This window comes from Ambystoma mexicanum, chromosome 1p (assembly GCF_040938575.1).
Source record: "Ambystoma mexicanum isolate Mex_15411 chromosome 1p, UKY_AmexF1_1, whole genome shotgun sequence".
Classification (NCBI taxonomy): domain Eukaryota; kingdom Metazoa; phylum Chordata; class Amphibia; order Caudata; family Ambystomatidae; genus Ambystoma; species Ambystoma mexicanum.
In genome coordinates, this window is record NC_090921.1 from 1,474,909,658 (window position 1) to 1,474,922,496 (window position 12,839).

Sequence of the window (12,839 nt, forward strand, 5' to 3'; positions counted from 1 at the left end):
ACAGCTTTAGATTTACTATGACTAGTTTGCTGTTTTGTTGGAAGCAGCAGTCCATAAATGGTCACAGGTCAGTACTGCTGTGGGAAATGACCAATGAGATGCATTTAACCTTCTTTGTCCCAGTTCTACTTAAATGTGATGCAGGCTACAAGTCAGTTTGAAGATAATTATCATATTCATGAATTTCCTTCAGATCACATGTAGTTTTTCTTTAGGTTGTTGTGAGGATAAGGGTTTTATGTGTGAATGAGTTAGGCATTTTTTTTCCAAGGGAAGAAAAAATCCCCCTGCAACTGGCCTCCCTCTTATGGTCCAGTCAGAAATATTCCTCTCAGCTGGTCGGTTAGCTCAGTTGGTTAGAGCGTGGTGCTAATAACGCCAAGGTCACGGGTTCGATCCCCGTATTGGCCACTTTGTCATTTTGGGAAATATTTCTGCAGAAGGATGAGATTGATGCAGAATTGGCACTCACAGCTTTAGAGTTACTAACACAAGATTGCTGTTTTGTTGGAAGCAGCTCTGCATACATAGTCACGGGTCAGGACTACTGCGGACATAACCAATGTTGTTGTGAGGATAAGGGTTGTATTTGTGAATGAGTTAGGCATTTTCTTTCAAGGGAAGAAAACTCCCCCCTGCAACTGGCCTCCCTCCTATGCTCCAGTCAGAAGGCATACTTTTTCTGACTGAGCATGGTGCTAATCACGCCAAGTTAGCGAATTTGATCCCAGTATTGGCCACTTTGTCAATTTGGGAAATATTTCTGCAGAAGCATGAGATTGATGCAGAATTCCCACCCACAGCTTTAGATTTACTATGACAAGTTTGCTGTTTTGTTGGAAGCAGCAGTCCATAAATGGTCACAGGTCAGTACTGCTGTGGGAAATGACCAATGAGATGCATTTAACCTTCTTTGTCCCAGTTCTACTTAAATGTGATGCAGGATACAAGTCAGTTTGAAGATAATTGTCATATTCATGAATTTCCTTCAGATCACATGTAGTTTTTCTTTAGGTTGTTGTGAGGATAAGGGTTTTATGTGTGAATGAGTTAGGCATTTTTTTCCAAGGGAAAAAGACTCTCAGCTGGCCGGTTAGCTCAGTTGGTTAGAGCGTGGTGCTAATAACGCCAAGGTCACGGGTTCGATCCCCGTATTGGCCACTTTGTCATTTTGGGAAATATTTCTGCAGAAGGATGAGATTGATGCAGAATTGGCACTCACAGCTTTAGAGTTACTAACACAAGATTGCTGTTTTGTTGGAAGCAGCTGTGCATACATAGTCACGGGTCAGTAATGCTGTGGACATAACCAATGTTGTTGTGAGGATAAGGGTTGTATTTGTGAATGAGTTAGGCATTTTCTTTCAAGGAAAGAAAACTCCCCCCTGCAACTGGCCTCCCTCCTATGCTCCAGTCAGAAGCATACTTTTTCTGACTGAGCATGGTGCTAATCACGCCAAGTTAGCGAATTTGATCCCAGTATTGGCCACTTTGTCAATTTGGGAAAAATGTCTGCAGAAGCATTAGAACCTTCTTTGTCCCAGTTCTACTTAAATGTGATGCAGGATACAAGTCAGTTTGAAGATAATTGTCATATTCATGAATTTCCTTCAGATCACATGTAGTTTTTCTTTAGGTTGTTGTGAGGATAAGGGTTTTATGTGTGAATGAGTTAGGCATTTTTTTCCAAGGGAAAAAGACTCTCAGCTGGCCGGTTAGCTCAGTTGGTTAGAGCGTGGTGCTAATAACGCCAAGGTCACGGGTTCGATCCCCGTATTGGCCACTTTGTCATTTTGGGAAATATTTCTGCAGAAGGATGAGATTGATGCAGAATTGGCACTCACAGCTTTAGAGTTACTAACACAAGATTGCTGTTTTGTTGGAAGCAGCTCTGCATACATAGTCACGGGTCAGTACTACTGCGGACATAACCAATGTTGTTGTGAGGATAAGGGTTGTATTTGTGAATGAGTTAGGCATTTTCTTTCAAGGGAAGAAAACTCCCCCCTGCAACTGGCCTCCCTCCTATGCTCCAGTCAGAAGGCATACTTTTTCTGACTGAGCATGGTGCTAATCACGCCAAGTTAGCGAATTTGATCCCAGTATTGGCCACTTTGTCAATTTGGGAAATATTTCTGCAGAAGCATGAGATTGATGCAGAATTCCCACCCACAGCTTTAGATTTACTATGACAAGTTTGCTGTTTTGTTGGAAGCAGCAGTCCATAAATGGTCACAGGTCAGTACTGCTGTGGGAAATGACCAATGAGATGCATTTACCTTCTTTGTCCCAGTTCTACTTAAATGTGATGCAGGATACAAGTCAGTTTGAAGATAATTGTCATATTCATGAATTTCCTTCAGATCACATGTAGTTTTTCTTTAGGTTGTTGTGAGGATAAGGGTTTTATGTGTGAATGAGTTAGGCATTTTTTTCCAAGGGAAAAAGACTCTCAGCTGGCCGGTTAGCTCAGTTGGTTAGAGCGTGGTGCTAATAACGCCAAGGTCACGGGTTCGATCCCCGTATTGGCCACTTTGTCATTTTGGGAAATATTTCTGCAGAAGGATGAGATTGATGCAGAATTGGCACTCACAGCTTTAGAGTTACTAACACAAGATTGCTGTTTTGTTGGAAGCAGCTGTGCATACATAGTCACGGGTCAGTACTGCTGCGGACATAACCAATGTTGTTGTGAGGATAAGGGTTGTATTTGTGAATGAGTTAGGCATTTTCTTTCAAAGGAAGAAAACTCCCCCCTGCAACTGGCCTCCCTCCTATGCTCCAGTCAGAGGGCATACTTTTTCTGACTGAGCATGGTTCTAATCAAGCCAAGTTAGCGAATTTGATCCCAGTATTGGCCACTTTGTCAATTTGGGAAATATTTCTGCAGAAGCATGAGATTGATGCAGAATTCCCACCCACAGCTTTAGATTTACTATGACTAGTTTGCTGTTTTGTTGGAAGCAGCAGTCCATAAATGGTCACAGGTCAGTACTGCTGTGGGAAATGACCAATGAGATGCATTTAACCTTCTTTGTCCCAGTTCTACTTAAATGTGATGCAGGCTACAAGTCAGTTTGAAGATAATTGTCATATTCATGAATTTCCTTCAGATCACATGTAGTTTTTCTTTAGGTTGTTGTGAGGATAAGGGTTTTATGTGTGAATGAGTTAGGCATTTTTTTTCCAAGGGAAGAAACAATCCCCCTGCAACTGGCCTCCCTCTTATGGTCCAGTCAGAAATATTCCTCTCAGCTGGCCGGTTAGCTCAGTTGGTTAGAGCGTGGTGCTAATAACGCCAAGGTCACGGGTTCGATCCCCGTATTGGCCACTTTGTCATTTTGGGAAATATTTCTGCAGAAGGATGAGATTGATGCAGAATTGGCACTCACAGCTTTAGAGTTACTAACACAAGATTGCTGTTTTGTTGGAAGCAGCTGTGCATACATAGTCACGGGTCAGTAATGCTGTGGACATAACCAATGTTGTTGTGAGGATAAGGGTTGTATTTGTGAATGAGTTAGGCATTTTCTTTCAAGGAAAGAAAACTCCCCCCTGCAACTGGCCTCCCTCCTATGCTCGAGTCAGAAGCATACTTTTTCTGACTGAGCATGGTGCTAATCACGCCAAGTTAGCGAATTTGATCCCAGTATTGGCCACTTTGTCAATTTGGGAAAAATGTCTGCAGAAGCATTAGAACCTTCTTTGTCCCAGTTCTACTTAAATGTGATGCAGGATACAAGTCAGTTTGAAGATAATTGTCATATTCATGAATTTCCTTCAGATCACATGTAGTTTTTCTTTAGGTTGTTGTGAGGATAAGGGTTTTATGTGTGAATGAGTTAGGCATTTTTTTCCAAGGGAAAAAGACTCTCAGCTGGCCGGTTAGCTCAGTTGGTTAGAGCGTGGTGCTAATAACGCCAAGGTCACGGGTTCGATCCCCGTATTGGCCACTTTGTCATTTTGGGAAATATTTCTGCAGAAGGATGAGATTGATGCAGAATTGGCACTCACAGCTTTAGAGTTACTAACACAAGATTGCTGTTTTGTTGGAAGCAGCTCTGCATACATAGTCACGGGTCAGTACTACTGCGGACATAACCAATGTTGTTGTGAGGATAAGGGTTGTATTTGTGAATGAGTTAGGCATTTTCTTTCAAGGGAAGAAAACTCCCCCCTGCAACTGGCCTCCCTCCTATGCTCCAGTCAGAAGGCATACTTTTTCTGACTGAGCATGGTGCTAATCACGCCAAGTTAGCGAATTTGATCCCAGTATTGGCCACTTTGTCAATTTGGGAAATATTTCTGCAGAAGCATGAGATTGATGCAGAATTCCCACCCACAGCTTTAGATTTACTATGACAAGTTTGCTGTTTTGTTGGAAGCAGCAGTCCATAAATGGTCACAGGTCAGTACTGCTGTGGGAAATGACCAATGAGATGCATTTAACCTTCTTAGTCCCAGTTCTACTTAAATGTGATGCAGGATACAAGTCAGTTTGAAGATAATTGTCATATTCATGAATTTCCTTCAGATCACATGTAGTTTTTCTTTAGGTTGTTGTGAGGATAAGGGTTTTATGTGTGAATGAGTTAGGCATTTTTTTCCAAGGGAAAAAGACTCTCAGCTGGCCGGTTAGCTCAGTTGGTTAGAGCGTGGTGCTAATAACGCCAAGGTCACGGGTTCGATCCCCGTATTGGCCACTTTGTCATTTTGGGAAATATTTCTGCAGAAGGATGAGATTGATGCAGAATTGGCACTCACAGCTTTAGAGTTACTAACACAAGATTGCTGTTTTGTTGGAAGCAGCTGTGCATACATAGTCACGGGTCAGTACTGCTGCGGACATAACCAATGTTGTTGTGAGGATAAGGGTTGTATTTGTGAATGAGTTAGGCATTTTCTTTCAAAGGAAGAAAACTCCCCCCTGCAACTGGCCTCCCTCCTATGCTCCAGTCAGAAGGCATACTTTTTCTGACTGAGCATGGTTCTAATCAAGCCAAGTTAGCGAATTTGATCCCAGTATTGGCCACTTTGTCAATTTGGGAAATATTTCTGCAGAAGCATGTGATTGATGCAGAATTCCCACCCACAGCTTTAGATTTACTATGACTAGTTTGCTGTTTTGTTGGAAGCAGCAGTCCATAAATGGTCACAGGTCAGTACTGCTGTGGGAAATGACCAATGAGATGCATTTAACCTTCTTTGTCCCAGTTCTACTTAAATGTGATGCAGGCTACAAGTCAGTTTGAAGATAATTATCATATTCATGAATTTCCTTCAGATCACATGTAGTTTTTCTTTAGGTTGTTGTGAGGATAAGGGTTTTATGTGTGAATGAGTTAGGCATTTTTTTTCCAAGGGAAGAAAAAATCCCCCTGCAACTGGCCTCCCTCTTATGGTCCAGTCAGAAATATTCCTCTCAGCTGGTCGGTTAGCTCAGTTGGTTAGAGCGTGGTGCTAATAACGCCAAGGTCACGGGTTCGATCCCCGTATTGGCCACTTTGTCATTTTGGGAAATATTTCTGCAGAAGGATGAGATTGATGCAGAATTGGCACTCACAGCTTTAGAGTTACTAACACAAGATTGCTGTTTTGTTGGAAGCAGCTCTGCATACATAGTCACGGGTCAGTACTACTGCGGACATAACCAATGTTGTTGTCAGGATAAGGGTTGTATTTGTGAATGAGTTAGGCATTTTCTTTCAAGGGAAGAAAACTCCCCCCTGCAACTGGCCTCCCTCCTATGCTCCAGTCAGAAGGCATACTTTTTCTGACTGAGCATGGTGCTAATCACGCCAAGTTAGCGAATTTGATCCCAGTATTGGCCACTTTGTCAATTTGGGAAATATTTCTGCAGAAGCATGAGATTGATGCAGAATTCCCACCCACAGCTTTAGATTTACTATGACAAGTTTGCTGTTTTGTTGGAAGCAGCAGTCCATAAATGGTCACAGGTCAGTACTGCTGTGGGAAATGACCAATGAGATGCATTTAACCTTCTTTGTCCCAGTTCTACTTAAATGTGATGCAGGATACAAGTCAGTTTGAAGATAATTGTCATATTCATGAATTTCCTTCAGATCACATGTAGTTTTTCTTTGGGTTGTTGTGAGGATAAGGGTTTTATGTGTGAATGAGTTAGGCATTTTTTTTCCAAGGGAAAAAGACTCTCAGCTGGCCGGTTAGCTCAGTTGGTTAGAGCGTGGTGCTAATAACGCCAAGGTCACGGGTTCGATCCCCGTATTGGCCACTTTGTCATTTTGGGAAATATTTCTGCAGAAGGATGAGATTGATGCAGAATTGGCACTCACAGCTTTAGAGTTACTAACACAAGATTGCTGTTTTGTTGGAAGCAGCTGTGCATACATAGTCACGGGTCAGTACTGCTGCGGACATAACCAATGTTGTTGTGAGGATAAGGGTTGTATTTGTGAATGAGTTAGGCATTTTCTTTCAAGGAAAGAAAACTCCCCCCTGCAACTGGCCTCCCTCCTATGCTCCAGTCAGAAGCATACTTTTTCTGACTGAGCATGGTGCTAATCACGCCAAGTTAGCGAATTTGATCCCAGTATTGGCCACTTTGTCAATTTGGGAAAAATGTCTGCAGAAGCATTAGATTGATGCAGAATTCCCACCCACAGCTTTAGATTTACTATGACAAGTTTGCTGTTTTGTTGGAAGCAGCAGTCCATAAATGGTCACAGGTCAGTACTGCTGTGGGAAATGACCAATGAGATGCATTTAACCTTCTTTGTCCCAGTTCTACTTAAATGTGATGCAGGCTACAAGTCAGTTTGAAGATAATTGTCATATTCATGAATTTCCTTCAGATCACATGTAGTTTTTCTTTAGGTTGTTGTGAGGATAAGGGTTTTATGTGTGAATGAGTTAGGCATTTTTTTTCCAAGGGAAGGAAAAATCCCCCTGCAACTGGCCTCCCTCTTATGCTCCAGTTAGAAACATGCCTCTCAGCTGGCCGGTTAGCTCAGTTGGTTAGAGCATGGTGCTAATAACGCCAAGGTCACGGGTTCGATCCCCGTATTGGCCACTTTGTCATTTTGGGAAATATTTCTGCAGAAGGATGAGATTGATGCAGAATTGGCACTCACAGCTTTAGAGTTACTAACACAAGATTGCTGTTTTGTTGGAAGCAGCTCTGCATACATAGTCACGGGTCAGTACTACTGCGGACATAACCAATGTTGTTGTGAGGATAAGGGTTGTATTTGTGAATGAGTTAGGCATTTTCTTTCAAGGGAAGAAAACTCCCCCCTGCAACTGGCCTCCCTCCTATGCTCCAGTCAGAAGGCATACTTTTTCTGACTGAGCATGGTGCTAATCACGCCAAGTTAGCGAATTTGATCCCAGTATTGGCCACTTTGTCAATTTGGGAAATATTTCTGCAGAAGCATGAGATTGATGCAGAATTCCCACCCACAGCTTTAGATTTACAATGACAAGTTTGCTGTTTTGTTGGAAGCAGCAGTCCATAAATGGTCACAGGTCAGTACTGCTGTGGGAAATGACCAATGAGATGCATTTAACCTTCTTTGTCCCAGTTCTACTTAAATGTGATGCAGGATACAAGTCAGTTTGAAGATAATTGTCATATTCATGAATTTCCTTCAGATCACATGTAGTTTTTCTTTAGGTTGTTGTGAGGATAAGGGTTTTATGTGTGAATGAGTTAGGCATTTTTTTCCAAGGGAAAAAGACTCTCAGCTGGCCGGTTAGCTCAGTTGGTTAGAGCGTGGTGCTAATAACGCCAAGGTCACGGGTTCGATCCCCGTATTGGCCACTTTGTCATTTTGGGAAATATTTCTGCAGAAGGATGAGATTGATGCAGAATTGGCACTCACAGCTTTAGAGTTACTAACACAAGATTGCTGTTTTGTTGGAAGCAGCTGTGCATACATAGTCACGGGTCAGTACTGCTGCGGACATAACCAATGTTGTTGTGAGGATAAGGGTTGTATTTGTGAATGAGTTAGGCATTTTCTTTCAAAGGAAGAAAACTCCCCCCTGCAACTGGCCTCCCTCCTATGCTCCAGTCAGAAGGCATACTTTTTCTGACTGAGCATGGTTCTAATCAAGCCAAGTTAGCAAATTTGATCCCAGTATTGGCCACTTTGTCAATTTGGGAAATATTTCTGCAGAAGCATGAGATTGATGCAGAATTCCCACCCACAGCTTTAGATTTACTATGACTAGTTTGCTGTTTTGTTGGAAGCAGCAGTCCATAAATGGTCACAGGTCAGTACTGCTGTGGGAAATGACCAATGAGATGCATTTAACCTTCTTTGTCCCAGTTCTACTTAAATGTGATGCAGGCTACAAGTCAGTTTGAAGATAATTATCATATTCATGAATTTCCTTCAGATCACATGGAGTTTTTCTTTAGGTTGTTGTGAGGATAAGGGTTTTATGTGTGAATGAGTTAGGCATTTTTTTTCCAAGGGAAGAAAAAATCCCCCTGCAACTGGCCTCCCTCTTATGATCCAGTCAGAAATATTCGTCTCAGCTGGTCGGTTAGCTCAGTTGGTTAGAGCGTGGTGCTAATAACGCCAAGGTCACGGGTTCGATCCCCGTATTGGCCACTTTGTCATTTTGGGAAATATTTCTGCAGAAGGATGAGATTGATGCAGAATTGGCACTCACAGCTTTAGAGTTACTAACACAAGATTGCTGTTTTGTTGGAAGCAGCTCTGCATACATAGTCAAGGGTCAGTACTACTGCGGACATAACCAATGTTGTTGTGAGGATAAGGGTTGTATTTGTGAATGAGTTAGGCATTTTTTTTCAAGGGAAGAAAACTCCCCCCTGCAACTGGCCTCCCTCCTATGCTCCAGTCAGAAGGCATACTTTTTCTGACTGAGCATGGTGCTAATCACGCCAAGTTAGCGAATTTGATCCCAGTATTGGCCACTTTGTCAATTTGGGAAATATTTCTGCAGAAGCATGAGATTGATGCAGAATTCCCACCCACAGCTTTATATTTACTATGACAAGTTTGCTGTTTTGTTGGAAGCAGCAGTCCATAAATGGTCACAGGTCAGTACTGCTGTGGGAAATGACCAATGAGATGCATTTAACCTTCTTTGTCCCAGTTCTACTTAAATGTGATGCAGGATACAAGTCAGTTTGAAGATAATTGTCATATTCATGAATTTCCTTCAGATCACATGTAGTTTTTCTTTAGGTTGTTGTGAGGATAAGGGTTTTATGTGTGAATGAGTTAGGCATATTTTTCCAAGGGAAAAAGACTCTCAGCTGGCCGGTTAGCTCAGTTGGTTAGAGCGTGGTGCTAATCACGCCAAGGTCACGGGTTCGATCCCCGTATTGGCCACTTTGTCATTTTGGGAAATATTTCTGCAGAAGGATGAGATTGATGCAGAATTGGCACTCACAGCTTTAGAGTTACTAACACAAGATTGCTGTTTTGTTGGAAGCAGCTGTGCATACATAGTCACGGGTCAGTACTGCTGCGGACATAACCAATGTTGTTGTGAGGATAAGGGTTGTATTTGTGAATGAGTTAGGCATTTTCTTTCAAGGAAAGAAAACTCCCCCCTGCAACTGGCCTCCCTCCTATGCTCCAGTCAGAAGCATACTTTTTCTGACTGAGCATGGTGCTAATCACGCCAAGTTAGCGAATTTGATCCCAGTATTGGCCACTTTGTCAATTTGGGAAAAATGTCTGCAGAAGCATTAGATTGATGCAGAATTCCCACCCACAGCTTTAGATTTACTATGACAAGTTTGCTGTTTTGTTGGAAGCAGCAGTCCATAAATGGTCACAGGTCAGTACTGCTGTGGGAAATGACCAATGAGATGCATTTAACCTTCTTTGTCCCAGTTCTACTTAAATGTGATGCAGGCTACAAGTCAGTTTGAAGATAATTGTCATATTCATGAATTTCCTTCAGATCACATGTAGTTTTTCTTTAGGTTGTTGTGAGGATAAGGGTTTTATGTGTGAATGAGTTAGGCATTTTTTTTCCAAGGGAAGGAAAAATCCCCCTGCAACTGGCCTCCCTCTTATGCTCCAGTTAGAAACATGCCTCTTAGCTGGCCGGTTAGCTCAGTTGGTTAGAGCATGGTGCTAATAACGCCAAGGTCACGGGTTCGATCCCCGTATTGGCCACTTTGTCATTTTGGGAAATATTTCTGCAGAAGCATGAGATTGATGCAGAATTGGCACTCACAGCTTTAGAGTTACTAACACAAGATTGCTGTTTTGTTGGAAGCAGCTGTGCATACATAGTCACGGGTCAGTACTGCTGCGGACATAACCAATGTTGTTGTGAGGATAAGGGTTGTATTTGTGAATGAGTTAGGCATTTTCTTTCAAGGGAAGGAAACTCCCCCCTGCAACTGGCCTCCCTCCTATGCTCCAGTCAGAAGCATACTTTTTCTGACTGAGCATGGTGCTAATCACGCCAAGTTAGCGAATTTGATCCCAGTATTGGCCACTTTGTCAATTTGGGAAATATTTCTGCAGAAGGATGAGATTGATGCAGAATTGGCACTCACAGCTTTAGAGTTACTAACACAAGATTGCTGTTTTGTTGGAAGCAGCTGTGCATACATAGTCACGGGTCAGTACTGCTGCGGACATAACCAATGTTGTTGTGAGGATAAGGGTTGTATTTGTGAATGAGTTAGGCATTTTCTTTCAAAGGAAGAAAACTCCCCCCTGCAACTGGCCTCCCTCCTATGCTCCAATCAGAAAGCATACTTTTTCTGACTGAGCATGGTGCTAATCAAGCCAAGTTAGCGAATTTGATCCCAGTATTGGCCACTTTGTCAATTTGGGAAATATTTCTGCAGAAGCATGTGATTGATGCAGAATTCCCACCCACAGCTTTAGATTTACTATGACTAGTTTGCTGTTTTGTTGGAAGCAGCAGTCCATAAATGGTCACAGGTCAGTACTGCTGTGGGAAATGACCAATGAGATGCATTTAACCTTCTTTGTCCCAGTTCTACTTAAATGTGATGCAGGCTACAAGTCAGTTTGAAGATAATTGTCATATTCATGAATTTCCTTCAGATCACATGTAGTTTTTCTTTAGGTTGTTGTGAGGATAAGGGTTTTATGTGTGAATGAGTTAGGCATTTTTTTTCCAAGGGAAGAAAAAATCCCCCTGCAACTGGCCTCCCTCTTATGGTCCAGTCAGAAATATTCCTCTCAGCTAGCCGGTTAGCTCAGTTGGTTAGAGCGTGGTGCTAATAACGCCAAGGTCACGGGTTCGATCCCAGTATTGGCCACTTTGTCATTTTGGGAAATATTTCTGCAGAAGGATGAGATTGATGCAGAATTGGCACTCACAGCTTTAGAGTTACTAACACAAGATTGCTGTTTTGTTGGAAGCAGCTGTGCATACATAGTCACGGGTCAGTAATGCTGTGGACATAACCAATGTTGTTGTGAGGATAAGGGTTGTATTTGTGAATGAGTTAGGCATTTTCTTTCAAGGAAAGAAAACTCCCCCCTGCAACTGGCCTCCCTCCTATGCTCCAGTCAGAAGCATACTTTTTCTGACTGAGCATGGTGCTAATCACGCCAAGTTAGCGAATTTGATCCCAGTATTGGCCACTTTGTCAATTTGGGAAATATTTCTGCAGAAGCATGAGATTGATGCAGAATTCCCACCCACAGCTTTAGATTTACTATGACAAGTTTGCTGTTTTGTTGGAAGCAGCAGTCCATAAATGGTCACAGGTCAGTACTGCTGTGGGAAATGACCAATGAGATGCTTTTAACCTTCTTTGTCCCAGTTCTACTTAAATGTGATGCAGGATACAAGTCAGTTTGAAGATAATTGTCATATTCATGAATTTCCTTCAGATCACATGTAGTTTTTCTTTAGGTTGTTGTGAGGATAAGGGTTTTATGTGTGAATGAGTTAGGCATTTTTTTCCAAGGGAAAAAGACTCTCAGCTGGCCGGTTAGCTCAGTTGGTTAGAGCGTGGTGCTAATAACGCCAAGGTCACGGGTTCGATCCCCGTATTGGCCACTTTGTCATTTTGGGAAATATTTCTGCAGAAGGATGAGATTGATGCAGAATTGGCACTCACAGCTTTAGAGTTACTAACACAAGATTGCTGTTTTGTTGGATGCAGCTGTGCATACATAGTCATGGGTCAGTACTGCTGCGGACATAACCAATGTTGTTGTGAGGATAAGGGTTGTATTTGTGAATGAGTTAGGCATTTTCTTTCAAAGGAAGAAAAATCCCCCCTGCAACTGGCCTCCCTCCTATGCTCCAGTCAGAAGGCATACTTTTTCTGACTGAGCATGGTTCTAATCAAGCCAAGTTAGCGAATTTGATCCCAGTATTGGCCACTTTGTCAATTTGGGAAATATTTCTGCAGAAGCATGAGATTGATGCAGAATTCCCACCCACAGCTTTAGATTTACTATGACTAGTTTGCTGTTTTGTTGGAAGCAGCAGTCCATAAATGGTCACAGGTCAGTACTGCTGTGGGAAATGACCAATGAGATGCATTTAACCTTCTTTGTCCCAGTTCTACTTAAATGTGATGCAGGCTACAAGTCAGTTTGAAGATAATTGTCATATTCATGAATTTCCTTCAGATCACATGTAGTTTTTCTTTAGGTTGTTGTGAGGATAAGGGTTTTATGTGTGAATGAGTTAGGCATTTTTTTTCCAAGGGAAGGAAAAATCCCCCTGCAACTGGCCTCCCTCTTATGCTCCAGTTAGAAACATGCCTCTCAGCTGGCGAGTTAGCTCAGTTGGTTAGAGCATGGTGCTAATAACGCCAAGGTCACGGGTTCGATCCCCGTATTGGCCACTTTGTCATTTTGGGA

General features: G+C 42.3%; 16 non-coding genes across 16 annotated transcripts; all 16 read left to right on the forward strand.

The window, feature by feature from the left end:
- The first annotated feature begins 337 nt into the window (after positions 1 to 337).
- Positions 338 to 411, forward strand: TRNAI-AAU (transfer RNA isoleucine (anticodon AAU)). The gene has a single exon. It is a non-coding gene; the product is annotated as a tRNA-Ile (tRNA).
- Positions 412 to 1,087: 676 nt separating this feature from the next.
- Positions 1,088 to 1,161, forward strand: TRNAI-AAU (transfer RNA isoleucine (anticodon AAU)). The gene has a single exon. It is a non-coding gene; the product is annotated as a tRNA-Ile (tRNA).
- Positions 1,162 to 1,709: 548 nt separating this feature from the next.
- Positions 1,710 to 1,783, forward strand: TRNAI-AAU (transfer RNA isoleucine (anticodon AAU)). The gene has a single exon. It is a non-coding gene; the product is annotated as a tRNA-Ile (tRNA).
- A 675-nt stretch (positions 1,784 to 2,458) lies between these two features.
- Positions 2,459 to 2,532, forward strand: TRNAI-AAU (transfer RNA isoleucine (anticodon AAU)). Its single transcript has one exon. It is a non-coding gene; the product is annotated as a tRNA-Ile (tRNA).
- Positions 2,533 to 3,257: 725 nt separating this feature from the next.
- TRNAI-AAU (transfer RNA isoleucine (anticodon AAU)) lies at positions 3,258 to 3,331 on the forward strand. Its single transcript has one exon. It is a non-coding gene; the product is annotated as a tRNA-Ile (tRNA).
- Positions 3,332 to 3,879: 548 nt separating this feature from the next.
- Positions 3,880 to 3,953, forward strand: TRNAI-AAU (transfer RNA isoleucine (anticodon AAU)). The gene has a single exon. It is a non-coding gene; the product is annotated as a tRNA-Ile (tRNA).
- Positions 3,954 to 4,629: 676 nt separating this feature from the next.
- Positions 4,630 to 4,703, forward strand: TRNAI-AAU (transfer RNA isoleucine (anticodon AAU)). Its single transcript has one exon. It is a non-coding gene; the product is annotated as a tRNA-Ile (tRNA).
- Positions 4,704 to 5,428: 725 nt separating this feature from the next.
- On the forward strand, positions 5,429 to 5,502 carry TRNAI-AAU (transfer RNA isoleucine (anticodon AAU)). Its single transcript has one exon. It is a non-coding gene; the product is annotated as a tRNA-Ile (tRNA).
- A 677-nt stretch (positions 5,503 to 6,179) lies between these two features.
- Positions 6,180 to 6,253, forward strand: TRNAI-AAU (transfer RNA isoleucine (anticodon AAU)). The gene has a single exon. It is a non-coding gene; the product is annotated as a tRNA-Ile (tRNA).
- A 724-nt stretch (positions 6,254 to 6,977) lies between these two features.
- TRNAI-AAU (transfer RNA isoleucine (anticodon AAU)) lies at positions 6,978 to 7,051 on the forward strand. Its single transcript has one exon. It is a non-coding gene; the product is annotated as a tRNA-Ile (tRNA).
- Positions 7,052 to 7,727: 676 nt separating this feature from the next.
- TRNAI-AAU (transfer RNA isoleucine (anticodon AAU)) lies at positions 7,728 to 7,801 on the forward strand. The gene has a single exon. It is a non-coding gene; the product is annotated as a tRNA-Ile (tRNA).
- A 725-nt stretch (positions 7,802 to 8,526) lies between these two features.
- TRNAI-AAU (transfer RNA isoleucine (anticodon AAU)) lies at positions 8,527 to 8,600 on the forward strand. The gene has a single exon. It is a non-coding gene; the product is annotated as a tRNA-Ile (tRNA).
- A 676-nt stretch (positions 8,601 to 9,276) lies between these two features.
- TRNAI-AAU (transfer RNA isoleucine (anticodon AAU)) lies at positions 9,277 to 9,350 on the forward strand. The gene has a single exon. It is a non-coding gene; the product is annotated as a tRNA-Ile (tRNA).
- A 724-nt stretch (positions 9,351 to 10,074) lies between these two features.
- TRNAI-AAU (transfer RNA isoleucine (anticodon AAU)) lies at positions 10,075 to 10,148 on the forward strand. The gene has a single exon. It is a non-coding gene; the product is annotated as a tRNA-Ile (tRNA).
- A 1,802-nt stretch (positions 10,149 to 11,950) lies between these two features.
- On the forward strand, positions 11,951 to 12,024 carry TRNAI-AAU (transfer RNA isoleucine (anticodon AAU)). Its single transcript has one exon. It is a non-coding gene; the product is annotated as a tRNA-Ile (tRNA).
- A 725-nt stretch (positions 12,025 to 12,749) lies between these two features.
- Positions 12,750 to 12,823, forward strand: TRNAI-AAU (transfer RNA isoleucine (anticodon AAU)). Its single transcript has one exon. It is a non-coding gene; the product is annotated as a tRNA-Ile (tRNA).
- Positions 12,824 to 12,839: the final 16 nt, after the last annotated feature.